This window comes from Lissotriton vulgaris, chromosome 5, assembly GCF_964263255.1.
Source record: "Lissotriton vulgaris chromosome 5, aLisVul1.2, whole genome shotgun sequence".
Lineage (NCBI taxonomy): Eukaryota > Metazoa > Chordata > Amphibia > Caudata > Salamandridae > Lissotriton > Lissotriton vulgaris.
In genome coordinates this window covers 832,036,606-832,050,740 of record NC_141693.1, presented here as the reverse complement: position 1 = coordinate 832,050,740, position 14,135 = coordinate 832,036,606, and the positions used below count along the sequence as shown (strand labels likewise).

The following is a 14,135-nucleotide window of genomic DNA, read 5'->3' as shown; positions in this document are numbered from 1 at the left end:
AGTGGTTTGTTTTTGTTTTTAGTGGTCAAGCTCATGTGCATGGCATGCTAGACCACATGGGGTGTCTGTGGCCTGCTGTGCAGCCTCTGATGGTTGCGAGATATTTTTTATGTGTTTCGTTTTCCATTTTAAATTGTTCCCCTGGTTATTTGAATGGCTCTGCAATGCTTCTGAGCCTGCCAAGTCTAGTTTACATTGAGATTGGCAGTCGCGTGATGTCTGTCTTATCTCAGAGTGATTTGCAGTACATATTTCGGCTTCTGCCTGCCCTTTGTGGGCGGGGGAGCGCCCAATGAGAACCAGTGTTGTCATGGTTGCTTACTGGGCCTTGGGGATCTTTTATTTTGGTTATTTTACAAATAAATCCCCGTGGTTGTTTTTGCAACATTTAGGGCTTCCAGGGGTGTGCATCACTTCTTTGTCTGCATTGTTGAATGAGATCAGCTGACAAGTGGCGTCTACCTGATATCAATATGGTGCCTCCGGTTTAACGATGCAGCATGTCTTGTTGCCTCCACCTGTCCTTTGGCGCACAGTCAACGTTGTCCTGGCAACCAGCTGGCTTTTCTGGAAGGGTTTTCCTGTGCTGATCTGGTTGCCAATCCCTTCAATGTCCTCTCTGGTGGTGATTGTGTGGTCTGCTTTGCTGATGGCTTGACGCTGTGGGGACCTTGGCTTTCCAGACATGTTCAGTGTTTCTGGAGATACTGCAGTGAGGGCTGGGCTATCTACGGGAGTTGAGGTGATCCCTTTTCCCCAGGATGTTCTTGCGGCTGCCGTGATGCCTGCATTTCGGTTCCGGGAGGGGAGTCCATGCCTTGAGTACCTAGAAATCCTTCCGTGGATGCCTTGAGGGCAGTTTTTCTCAGGGCTCCGACCAAGATTTGAGTTTATTTTAATAGTCCAATTGTCAGTTTCATTTTATTCTGCCCCCTCCATTGGGCGTTTATGGGGCAATGTTTTGTTGGAAGGTGGCTTACTCTTGGTGCACTACCTATACTGATGTTTCCCCTCCTCTACTGTGCTTGGGAGCAGAGTTTTCAGTTCCCTGATTTGCTTCTGTTCTGGGAGGCAGCGTTGGTATGGTTGCCACTTAATTCCTGTCCTTCCTGTCCAACAGTATGTCAGTGGTGGGGGAAACCTCTCTGTTTCAGAGTATAATGGTGTAGCAGGCCCATCAGGTTTGTTAGATGCAGGTTTTCCTTTCTCTTCAGTGCTGACATGGGGGGGATCATGTTTCTAAGTGATGCCATGCTATTGTCTCCTTGGTTGAGGTGGGTCCTAGCCTCGCAGTGTCTTTTTTTTGGGGAGGGGTCATCTCACTTATTCTGGAGTTAATACGTATGTTAACACAGCAGCGGACTCTGCTTTTGCAACTGTTGTAGGAGCTTCAGCCCCCATAGTACTTGAAGTTCCTTGTTCTACTGATCCAGTTATTGTCCCATATGGAGATATGGTATTGGGGGCAGATACTTTCTGGGCTCACATCTATAAGATGTACTGACCCACATTTCGGTCAGTTTGTCTTTTTCGTTTTTTGGTTCCCAGGCTGTAGACTGTGTATTTTATCAGTTATACGTAGTGTGGGCCTGATTATTTGCTCAGAGTTATGTTTAGGGGTGAACTCCGCCTACTTGTTTTAAAATATATAAATAAGAATAGGAGAGGCACATATAAAGAGACAATTGCACAACAATCCTTGGATTCAGTCAACAACACACATAAGAGTGGCAATGACAGGAACAGGTTTTGGCTTGATGTGATAGATCTTTTATTCGTAATTATAGGCACACAGTCAGCGTGTTTCACCCATGTAGACTTCTTCAGGGCTGCAAATGTAACAAAAGCAACGCTATCACAAACTTTGTGTATAAACAACTAATTACAAAGACACCATATGTTAACAATAACAAATATTTACAACATGTCAACAAACAAGAAAAAAGAAACACAACTAATTAAAAAGAAATTTGTCCCAAATCAAAACAAGAAACTTATTTCTGCGAAATATAGAAAATGTCTATTGTACAATATATAGATACCTTTCATTTACAGACACATTAATTCCACACCATCTTTGATCAAAAAATGGTAAGGGAAAATTCCTAAGCATAGGCAACAACCATTAAACCTAAGGAGAAAAACAACAACAACAACACAGAGGAGGATAAAAGAAAAGGATACAGAACAGAAGGAGGTGAAAAAGGAAACAGACAGAAAAAAATGAAAGAAAAACAAAGTACAGTAAAAGCATCATGGCCACAAAAGACTCTAAAGTACTTTATAACAGATCACAGAAACATGATAATAATAATGGGCAAGAACTGCTGGCATAAAAGATAGACAGGAGCTATGCTATGAGGCAATGCCTCTACATATGCCATTATCATGTTTTCATTGACACACTCAGCTCAAATGTTCAGAGTGAGTCCGAGAGCCAATGAACAACGCGAGTGCACATAGTGCCATAGTATGTCACCAGAACCCAAACCTGGGTAGACCACTCAAAGACCTTGTAGAGGACAAACGAGAATTCAATTTGTTCGCACTTAATACCCACCAAAAAATAGTCCAATGAGCAAGAATATTACTCAATATACGCCTGGGTAAGTAGAGGAAGCTGTTGCAGGGTCCTAGCAACAAATTTACGGAGGTAAATTAATGAAAGGAAAACAAAAATTAACTGTTATCATCCTAACATGCAATATTTTGAAAACCTATCCCACACTTATGCACCCGTGGTACGGATACAGAAATAAAAAGGGATGAACATATAAAAAGAACAAACAAATGCTCATAATTGTAAACAAATTGACATCACACTAATAATTACAACCTTGCCTTGATCCAAACAAACGGTCCAAGCGCATGAATTCATATTGAGTGTCCCGTCCTAAACTAGCAAGACGTGCCATAATGTGAACTCGTTAGTGCAGTGAAAAGTAAAATAAACCACACCTGTGTGAGCAAAGTGTAAGCCCCACTCGAGGCCAAGAAGCACAAACGAGAACATACCCAATGTGCAAAATAACGTGGCCAACAAACCCTGCGTACCTTCAATATGCATACAGTGCTGACCATGCCAGCAATCACAACTAGAAATAGTAGAAGTTCACGAATGGTAGCATCGTGAACCTAAGCGCATCAAGTTTCGCGCCATACTGCCAAACTAAAGATTTAAACATATACGTAAAATAATGTTAAGGCATTAGTCTATATAATAGCGCGCAAACACCCACAAGCCCTGTAGTTCACTCACTTGTATACTCCGACGGATGTATTCCTTCCACGTCTAAATTCAAAAGACCCGCCATTCCATTTGAGTCGGCATCAAATAGCCAACCAGTCGTGACGTCAACAAACAAATGAACGTGTCATCAGATGAAATGTTGTAAGTACTCCTGACTTAAACTAGAGCGCAAACCGAGGCCCCCATTTTAGTAGTAGAATCTCATGCATCACATACAGAAAATCAGAAGCGCTTAACATGCAAAATCACGGCCATAAATGGTAAGAGCAATGTATTATTAAAAAAACAGACCAGACATATAATAGAGTTGGGACAACCTGAATAGTAACTATAGTATGTAAAAAACAAAATTGACCAACTTAAGAAAAGCGAAAATTGTATTGATGAAGTCTTGAATCCCGTAAGTCCATGTGCACACCGCAAGTTTCTGATGACTGCCCTAATCCCAAATACCAGGGCTGGGCCAGCATGTGTCTACACCAATAAACCACGCTAGTTGTGAGTACTGACTCGTTAAAATGAATTAGACATTGTACAGTACTACTCCAAATGGACTGAACAGGCAAACGCAGGGCTCACACAAGTGGTTATGGTAACACCGGTATTTTAAGCTACGGGGAAATTAGAATATTATATTCCAAGCTATACGTAGTCCATCAGTCTAATGTGACCTATAATAACACAGGTTTACTAAGCTGCGGGAAAATTAAAAATGTTACAATCTAAACTTTTTGTAGTCCATCAGTCTGATGTAAACTATACAAACCTCCACCCCAAAAGGACGTGTGGAGTATTTGGGAATATCTCCTAAACCAACTCAAAGACGTCGCACTCCAGGAATAATAGTGGTGCCTGTACTTCAAGTGCACCACATGAAAGATATGAAGGCCAGACGCTTGATAAGATCATAATGTCAATCAAAATCAGATAGCGCAAAATTTACTATATAGGACACACGTTACTCAATTGTCTGAAGATTAAGGGGCAGTGCACAAGGTGTCTTAAATTGCACGTACTCATCAAAATGAAAAGAATGGGGCCAACTAAAGTAACCAAAATTGACAGTAGAGGCAAATAAAGACTACAGAAGAGCTAGATGAGCATTAAATCAGGGCTAAAGAAACGCCTTTTGAATCTCAGCATTTTTTGATGTTACAAAGAATATTAATGTACATAATACTATCTATGTCTTTCGTTATTAAATCATAACATAAACAGTCATATACCACAAAACATCATCTTCCACAGATTGGTATTGGGGAACACATTGGCAAGAATACCATTCTACCAAGTTATAAACAGTTATAGGAAGTAATGCAGTTCCGTATCTAAGTTAAGTCCCTGAGTCGTGGATTTTGACCTACAGATCCATTTTGCTTCTAATTGGCATAAAACCAGCTCCCTATCTCCTCCCTTTTGCATATTAGGTAAGAGGTCAATAGCGTGAAACCTGAACTTACACCTATTGTTGCTTGAGGTACACGCATGGGACACCAGTGCATACGAAGAGTCTCCATTTAGACATGCGCTTCTACGTAGAGTTTCCCACATACAAATATATATCACATAGATTACAAATCGTTTCAGACAGTTAATTAAATGTCTGATAGTGTATGTCCTGTTTGTATTGAATTTGAAAGTCTTAGTGGTCTGTACTAAGTCGCAGATATTGCACTCACCACTGGGGTAGAAACCGACGAGTCGAGTCAGCCAGGTGTCCTGCACCTTTTTGCTAGGTCCTGTGTAACTAGGACACATTTCCTCTCTAATGGTCCTGCATCTTCAATACACTATGCTCAGATTTTCCTGCAAGAGATGACCCACTCCGGTTACTCCCTTCAGTACGTGCCAATGGTTTTTGAGTATTTTAAACAACTCTTGGTTCAAAATAGAGTTGGTCGTAATAAACACAATCGGTCTTTGTTAGGCCTTTTTCCAGCTAGTAATGTATCAGGGCGTTCCAGTCTATTTGCTCTCTCAACTGCTTGTGAAAGTACAGGATCCCTGTATCCACGTTGCCTCAGTCATTGTAGTAGTTCCTGACAATGAATTCTGTATTGCGCTTCTTCACTGCAGTTTCTCGTTATCCGTACCAAATCCCCATAGGGGATTGCTTTCTTGGTACTGGGGGATGCAAACTCTGATAGTGTAACAAACTGCTGACCGCTGTCTCTTTCCTAAATAGGGTACTCTGCAAGATGTTGTTCTGCACATATAACGATAAGTCCAAAAATTGGATCTTGGATTGGGACATCATCATAGTAAATTTTACATTGAATGAATTACTATTCAGATATGCAAAATATGATTTAAAGGCAGTTTCTTTCCCGGACCATATGATCAAAATATCGTCAATGTAGCGCCCCCAAAAATGTATGGACTTAGTCCAAATTGCAGCTGCCAGGACCCAGGCGTACACCAATTCTACCCACCCCATGAATAAATGCGCGTAGGATGGGGCAAATTTCACCCCATTGCAGTCCCCTGTGGTTGTTTGAACCAGGTGTCATTATAGAGAAAATAGTTGTGTCAGGGAAATCATGTCAAGTAACATTTTATTGTCGTCATAATGGCTAGCTCGTCGCAATGACAAAAAATGCTTTGTAGCTCTACAACCAAAATCCTCTCTTATACAAGTGTAAAGGGACTCTACATCCAGAGTGCAGAGCCACAATGAGTCGTTCCATGCAAGATCATCTAATTTCTTAAGTAGGTCAGTAGTGTCTTTAATGTAGGACGGGAGGTTGCATACCATTGGTTGTAGAAAGGACTGTACCAACTGGGCCATTGGTTCCGTAAGGGAACCTATGCTGGAGATAATTGGTCTACCCAGTGGAATTTTCCCCTCTTGTGTATCTTTGGTAAAAGATACAAGCAAGGATGTCTTGGGTGGTCCACCCGTAGAAATCTATACTCCTCTTCGGACAAGAGACAAATCTCTCTCCAATTATTCAGTTTATCATTGATCACAACAGAAGCACAGCCAAATGGGTTTGAATGCATTTTTTAGTAACACACCGTATTGCAGGGGTATTCAAACTGTGGGGCGCGACCCCCAGGGGGGCCGTGAAGTGATAGGAAGGGGGTCGCGCATTTCCTTTACAGTTCTGCCGAGGCCCATAGCTTCAGCCCCCCTCCTCCCCCGTTGTGTGTCTCAGCCCGGGCTGCTGCAGTGCAGCTGGAGCTGCTGGGAGCTCGGCAGGGCAGTGTCTGGAGTCTTATCTCCGGCACAGCCCGAGTTTTTCACAGGTCATTAAAGATCATTAGCATATTTACATACCTTTTGTAAACTGGTAACAGAGGCTTCCAGTTTTTTTCTAGTTCCAGACCCCCTGGGCCCCCCTCTCTGCCTATTCCATACATTTGCATTTTACATTTACTGGGGTAGTGTGAGAATGCATTTCCTGAAAAGGAGTATAAAGTAGGGTTGCCAAAAGAAAATGCCAGCCCTGCAAAGATGTCCTCTTGACACTAAATAGAGTTATACATAAAAAAATATGTATTCATTTGTTATGTGACTTTTCTGTCTTTGTTCCCTTTTATTAGCAATCATGGAGCCAGCCCTGGAACACAATTAATAGCGTTTCTATTTATATTTGCTGATCTACGTATGCACAGTTAAGTGCTGAAAATACAGCTTTAGGTGACTCCTAATTTTTGTACCATCTGGAACATCAAAATAATGAGCTGGCAACACTAATCATAGGACTGGGTGAGGGACAGCAGTGATAGGGGTAGAGAGGGGTGGGTGCTGAGCAGTGATTAATTTGTAATACAACATGTGTCAGGGCCCTCACCAGTAGGCCACTGCAACTTTAACCACCCACTGATTGCCTTGCTTGCCCGGCCAATGACCATACCTATGCAACTACGAACCATAACACTTGTACAAGTCTGCCCATTCAGACTATTTCAAGCCTCCAAAGCTATAAGAATGGCATGGGTGTCAGGAGTTTATCATGTTTAATGTATATTGAATAAATAAGCAGCTGTTCTGCTCATCTCTAAATAACACAGATTAGACAGAGCCACCATGTGGCAGACTCTCATAGTGCCAGTGTGCACAATTAGGTGCCAGTGCCAAGCACCGGAAACCACCTGCTCAAATTAGGCACTGGTGCTGAGGTAACAGGGGAGAGGGACGTTGGTTCAAGAAGGTGTGGAAGAACAAAGGTGTGGAAGATGAATGGGGGACTGAACAGGTATGAGATACAAATAGACAAAAATTTGAATGGAGAGACTTGAGAAGTGCTAAGGGCAGAATGGCAGAAGGTGGTTAAAGGTGAAGTGAGAGGTTGAATGGGGAGAGTCCAGTCATTGTAAAAAGGGGTGATAAAAGTGGACTGCAAATTGAGAGAGGGATCTGGGATTAGGAGAGGAGAGGGGGTGAGAGGAAAGCGGCATAGGTAAAGTGCTTAACTCTGCACAAGACCGCCAGGATTTTAAGGGACCCCTATTGGTCCCGGCCAGGGCCAGGTGAGCTTCTAATGTGGAGCAGGTATTCCTGTGGAGTGGAAGGCCCATCACAAAAGTTGAATAGACATCTTTCTGATGTTAATTGCTGTATTTTGGTTATAAACTGGTACTGATAGGGTGAAATCGTTTCTCAGTGTTACTGTGTGTAAAAATAATGTAGCAATGCTAACCCAAAATACGCAGCATCACATAACATTATTTATATTTTCTTCCCACACAATTTGGTCAAGCCTGTCGTGTAATTTGGTCCTCACCTGCCTTATAATTCCAGTAGCCCTGCCTACAGGTTTAGAAATGTTTGTCAGGAGGGGGTCCTTATGCCTGAACATGTTGAATAAGGGGTCTCAGCATCCTAAAGTTTGAAGACCTCTGCCGTATTGGATAGCTGCCTATATACCACAGATTCATAGTCTCTTCTGTCCATCAGGACATTGTTGCCCCCCCTTGTCCGCTTCCGGTACTATAAGATTGTTGTTGTTCCTGATCTTAGACAAAGAGATTCTCTCTACCTTGCTAAGGTTGTCTTTAACATAAGTTTGTGTGATGGCAATTTTATATTCTCTGGTTCATGGAGGGCAAGAGTGACCTGATGAATGAAAACATCGATGCTGTTAAGGTGGGTTCCCTGTGGAGTGAACTTACTACGTAGATGTAAACCACTTTCATCGTGTAGTCTTGTTCTATACACAAGTCATCCATCACTTCTTCAACAGACCGTGTATTTTTATCACTTTATGAAAGCAACAGAGAAACATCTTTAATATAAGACACAGACACTTCAGAGGAAACAGAATTGCTTGTGCTTGATGGTTTATTAATAGTGTTTAAATAAAAGTGACACTTCAATTTAGCCTGTCTTGTGAACTTTAATAGGTCAACTTGTATGTCAGAGAAATTTCCTTGATTAACAGGACAAGAACCCAATCCCTTGTTAAGGGCAGATAATTTGTGTTCATTCAATGTATAGTCTGAAAGAATAAAAAACAAGTTATCAATCATAGGTAGCACATTTGTTTTAAATGGTCCTGTTGTTGTTTCCATTAACCCCTTGCGTGCTGATGACAGAACGGTTCCGTCATCAGCTACGGGTGAGCTGTGCTGATGACGGAACCGTTCCGTCATGACTCCGCCCGCGCAAGGCGGAGTCAGCACAGGCGGAAAATACGCCCCGCACGCAAGGGGTTTACGGGTGAGCGCAAAATCTGTTCCGCTCGCGTATTTCGCGTATTTTTGGTAAATCCGCAATCTGCGAACTCCCGCAAATTTACCGAAAATCCGCAAAATCCGCGAGCGGCGGATTTGGGGGGCAAAAGTTCAAGCCTGTTGAACTTGTAACTATTTTAGGATGGCGTCGGCAAGCTGCCAGCGCCATCCTAAAATAGTTACTAAGTTAGCTTCAACAAGAAGCACTAATAGATAAAATAAAGCAGGTGCTCGAGCACCTGCTTTATTTTATCTATTAGTGCTTCCTGATTAAGCTAATTTAGTAACTATTTTAGAATGGCGCTGGCAGCTTGCCGGATGATGGGCACTGGCAGGCAGCTCACTCAAGGGACCCCTGCGCTCTTTGGTGTGATGGCAAAGTTAATCAGCCCCCCCAAAAAAGTGAGTTTTGTCGAGGGTGGGCAGGTGTGCGTTCTCCCCATATCTATCGTCGAAAATTAGCTTTGATGCTTGATGGAGGCCTTTGCATTATTGACTTTCACGAGCTCAATCCCTGTGCAGTTCCTTTGACCACAAGCTTCTCTGATCCGTGCCTGTCTTTTTATGCACACAAGAGGCAAGTGAACTCGCATGTAAGCCTCGTCCATTTGGCCCCTCCCCACACACTAGTGGTGTGCACTGTCTTCGCGCCCTTTACCCACTTGATGGACAGCTCACTTGAGGGACCCCGGCGCTCTTTGATGTGATGCCAAAGTTAATCAGCCCCCCCACAAAATGTGTGTTTTGTTGAGGCTGGGTAGGTGTGCGTTCTCCCCATATCTATCGTCGGAAATTAGCTTTGATGCTTGATGGAGGCCTTTGCATTATTGACTTTCACGAGCTCAATCCCTGTGCAGTTCCTGTGACCACGAGCTCTCTGATCCGTGCCTGTCCTTTTATGCACACAAGAGGCATGTGAACTCGCATATAAGCCCCGTCCGTTAGGCCCCTCCCCACACACTAGTGGTGTGCACCGTCTTCGCGCCCTTTACCCACTTGATGGACAGCTCACTCGAGGGACCCCTGCGCTCTTTGGTGTGATGCCAAAGTTAATCAGCCCCCCCAAAAATGTGTGTTTTGTCGAGGCTGGGTAGGTGTGCGTTCTCCCCATATCTATCGTCGGAAATTAGCTTTGATGCTTGATGGAGGCCTTTGCATTATTGACTTTCACGAGCTCAATCCCTGTGCAGTTCCTGTGACCACGAGCTTCTCTGATCCGTGCCTGTCCTGTTATGCACACAAGAGGCATGTGAACTCGCATATAAGCCTCGCCCGTTTTTGGCCCTGCCCCTCACACTAGCGATGTGCACAGTTTTCCCGCCCGACCTTTACCCACGGATTCGCGGATTTTGCGGATCGCGGATTCGCAAATTCACAAATTCGCGAATTGCGAATTCGCAAAATTCGCCCATGCTTAGTTTCCATCCCTATTGCCTGTTCTGCCTCCTCTTCTGATTTTAAGTCTGAACACCTTCCTTTGTGTCTGTTCTTTCTTCTCCCCCTCTTCTGATCTTGTGTTGGCCTTTTTTAGTCTGTTTCCTATTCTGAAGCATCAAACTTCTTCTAAAAAAGTTGCAGAGCTGTTTAGCTGTACTCTAGTTTCATTAGCTCCGCTTGGTCCTGCTTCCTCTATAGAGGAGATATCGGAGCTGCTAGTTGCGCTCGAGACGCTTATAGCTTCCTGGGGTATGTTTGCAACTGGTTTGGCAATAACAATGTCATCAAAACGTCTGGCAAACGTTTACATTCGTTCTGTGGTGCAGTCCCTATTGTCTCTCCTAATTTTAGTGAGCTTGCACTCTTTAACCAACTTCTGATGTTTGACTATCTGTTCTTTGAGAATTACGTAGTTCTTTTCTGTGGCTTCTTTAAGCCCAAAGTCCTTGATCTCCTCTTCCAAACTATTGATTTCCTCACTGAGTTTAGCACATTTCCTATCTGAGTGCTGGATCAATACTTTCATCATTGTAAAAGAGGAATTCTGTAAATTTTGCTCCAGGTCAGTGAGTAAATCTGGGTCCAAGTCATCGAAATTAGGGAACGCAAGGATACTCAGTCCTCTTAGGACCTTCTTGTTATCCAAGTATCTTTTTAAAGTAATCCAGTCCTACCATTTGGACAACTCACTTTTTTCAGCCTTTCCAGCCTCTGAAATTTTGATTTAATTGTTCTTGCCATTTATGGCCATGATTTCGCGTGTTACGCACTTCAGATTTTCTGTCCCTTCACCCTTCCAGGTAGGTCTCTCCCCCTCCGAACAGCACCGCCTGTGCCTGTTCTCTCCCTCGCTGCCCCCGTGTCTCTCTGCCCGGTTTTTCCTTCTGCTCCCCTCGCGGCCCCCTGTCTCTCTGCCCGTTTTTCCTCCTGTTGCTTAGCTGCCCCTACATTTCTTTGACCTTTCTGCCCTTTCTTGGGAACTTTCTGCCTCTGTGCCACTCATTTCCCCCTGTTTTTTTGTGACCTTTCTGCCCTTTCTTGTGAGCTTTCTGCCTCTGTTTCACTCGTTTCCCCCCGTTTTTTGTGACCTTTCTGCCCTTTCTAGGGACCTTTCTGCTTCCTGTGCCACGCGTTTCCCCCTGTTTTTTTGGGACCTTTCTGCCCTTTCTTGTGAGCTTTCTGCCTCTGTGCCACTCGCTTCCCACCGTTTTTTGTGACCTTTCTGCCCTTTCTTGTGACCTTTCTGCCACTGTGCCACTCGTTTCCCCCCCGTTTTTTGTGACCTTTTCTGCCCTTACTTGTGACCTTTGTGCCTTTGTGCCACTTGTTTCCCCCCGTTTTTTGTGACCTTTCTGTGCTTTTTTGTGACCTTTGACCCTGCTCGCAGGCAGGTCATCCCCACACCGCTGCTCGTCACCTGACTGCCTGGTTCCTGCCTCCCTGCTGCCTCCTTGTTTCCTGGGTTTTTCCCTCCCCTCTGCCCTGTGCGCCAGTTCGCCCTGCCCCCTGCTGCTCCCGATCCGGCCCTTTCCCGCCGCTGCTTCCCTGCGGCCCGCCACCCCTGCACACCCATTCGCCTCCCCGCTCCCGCTTCCCAGCTGATCCTCCCTCTCAAGCCACCTCATATGCAGGCCGAGAAGCGGGTGAGCCTCTGGTGGGCCGCTGGCGCGCCTTAGGCAAGCCTGTCGGCGCCCATCCGCGCCTGGACTGCACCCAGTGCCAAAACCTCTGGACCCCGCGAACGCCACGACACCAGCACCCTCCACGCACTCAATGCCAGCCGAAATCACACCTGCTTCCAGGCCACCCCGAAACGGACCAACGGACCCTTCTCATGCCACACATGCAGCTTCACCTGCAACAGAACCACCAAACCTCCATGGGCTGGACCCAACCACCTCTGCTGCATACTCCTCAACACCCTCTCCGCATGCAAACACGTCATCAAGCTCTGGGATCTGCTCGACACCTCTGCCCCAGACGTGACCTTCCTGACCGAGACCTGGTGGAGTGACTCCTTGGCGCCCGACATCGCGATAGCCATCCCAGACGGCTACACGATCACCCGCAGGGATCGCGCCAACGGAATCAGAGGAGGAATAGCCATCATCATCAAGTCCACCCTCAAGGTCGCCACCCACGCAGACGACACCCTCAACACCGCCGAACACCTGCACTTCTGGATCCACACCGACCCCCAACACCACCCTCAGAGGAACACTCATCTACAGACCCCCCTTACCCTGGGCTCAGTTCAGCGACTCCATCGCCCACTCACCTCCACGGACTACATCCTCCTCGGGGACCTAAACTTCCAACTCGAGAATAACAACGATGCCAACTCCGCCACCCTGATCGACAACCTTGCCAACCTCAGCCTCAGACAACTCACCACTGCACCCACCCACGCCGCCGGCGACACGCTGGTTCCCGTCTTGTCCACAGGTTCCCACGTCGCCTTTGACCACACCACCAAACTCCACTGGACCGACCACCGCTGCATCCATTTCACCTTCAAGAAACCAACCATGCACCACCGCACCCAACAGCTGCCTCGGCGCTGCTGGAGCAAAGTCACCGAAGACCAGCTGATCGCCAAGAACCCACCCACTGACCCCACCAACCCAGACGTCGCAGCCTGAAACCTCGGACAGTGGATCGACGACTGCGCCAACACCCTCGCCCCGCTCAAGAAACCCTCCAACAGCCATGCCAACAAGAGAGCCATCTGGTTCACCGACGAGCTCCAGACCTCTAAACTCGCATGCCCGAAACAGGAGAAGACATCGCTCCACTAACGCACACCGGACAACCACGCAGCCCACAAGGACGCCACACGCAGACACCACCACCTCATCAGATTAGCCAAGAGATCCTCCTTCAAAGACCGCTTGGATAACAAAGCACATGACATCAAAGAGCTCTTCAGCATCGTAAGGGGACTCTTCAACCCCAACGCCAACGACATCCCGCCCTCACAAGAACTGTGCGACTCACTAGCCATCTTCTTCCACCGCAAGATCGCTGACATCCGCGACAGCTTCAACACAACGACCGCCCCGACTACGCCAGACTCCACCTCCCCTGTGAACACCGCCTGACCTCCTGGTCCAACATCAACGACGATGAGACACGCAAGGTCATGAACTCCATCCACTCAGGATCTCCGTCTGACCCGTGCCCACACCAAGTATTCAACAAAGTAGACGCAGCCATCGCACCCCAACTACGGAAGGTCATCAACATCTCCTTTGAAACAACGACATTCCCGGAAAGCTGGAAGCAGACCGAAATCAACGCCCTTCTCAAGAAGCCCAAAGTGGACCCCAAGGACCTCAAGAACCTCCGGCCCATCTCCCTGCTCCCGTTCCCAGCAAGGTCATCGAGAAAATCGTCAACATGCAACTGGCCCATCAGCTGGAAGACAACAACATCTTGGACCTGTCCCAGTCCAGTTTCAGTTCAAACCACAGCACTGAGACAGCCCTCATCGCTGCCACAGACAACATCAGGCGCTAACAAGACAACGGCGAAAAATCAGCCCTCATCCACCTGGACCTGTCAGCCGCCTTCGACACGGACTGCCATCGCACTCTAAAGACACGGCTCCTAGAATCTGGAATCCAAGAGAAGGCTCTTGACTGGACCACGTCCTTCCTCTCCGACAGAACCCAGAGTGTCCGCCTCCCACCCTTCCGATCCGAAGCCACCAACATCATCTGCGGCATCCCCCAGGGCTCATCCCTCAGCCCAATGCTGTTCAATGTCT

General features: G+C 46.2%; 1 protein-coding gene across 3 annotated transcripts in view; it reads left to right on the top strand.

Annotated features, from left to right (window-relative positions):
* The window catches only part of PIK3AP1 (phosphoinositide-3-kinase adaptor protein 1), a 1,689,354-nt gene that overhangs the window by 366,267 nt on the left and 1,308,952 nt on the right, over window positions 1–14,135 (top strand). The window lies entirely within an intron of this gene.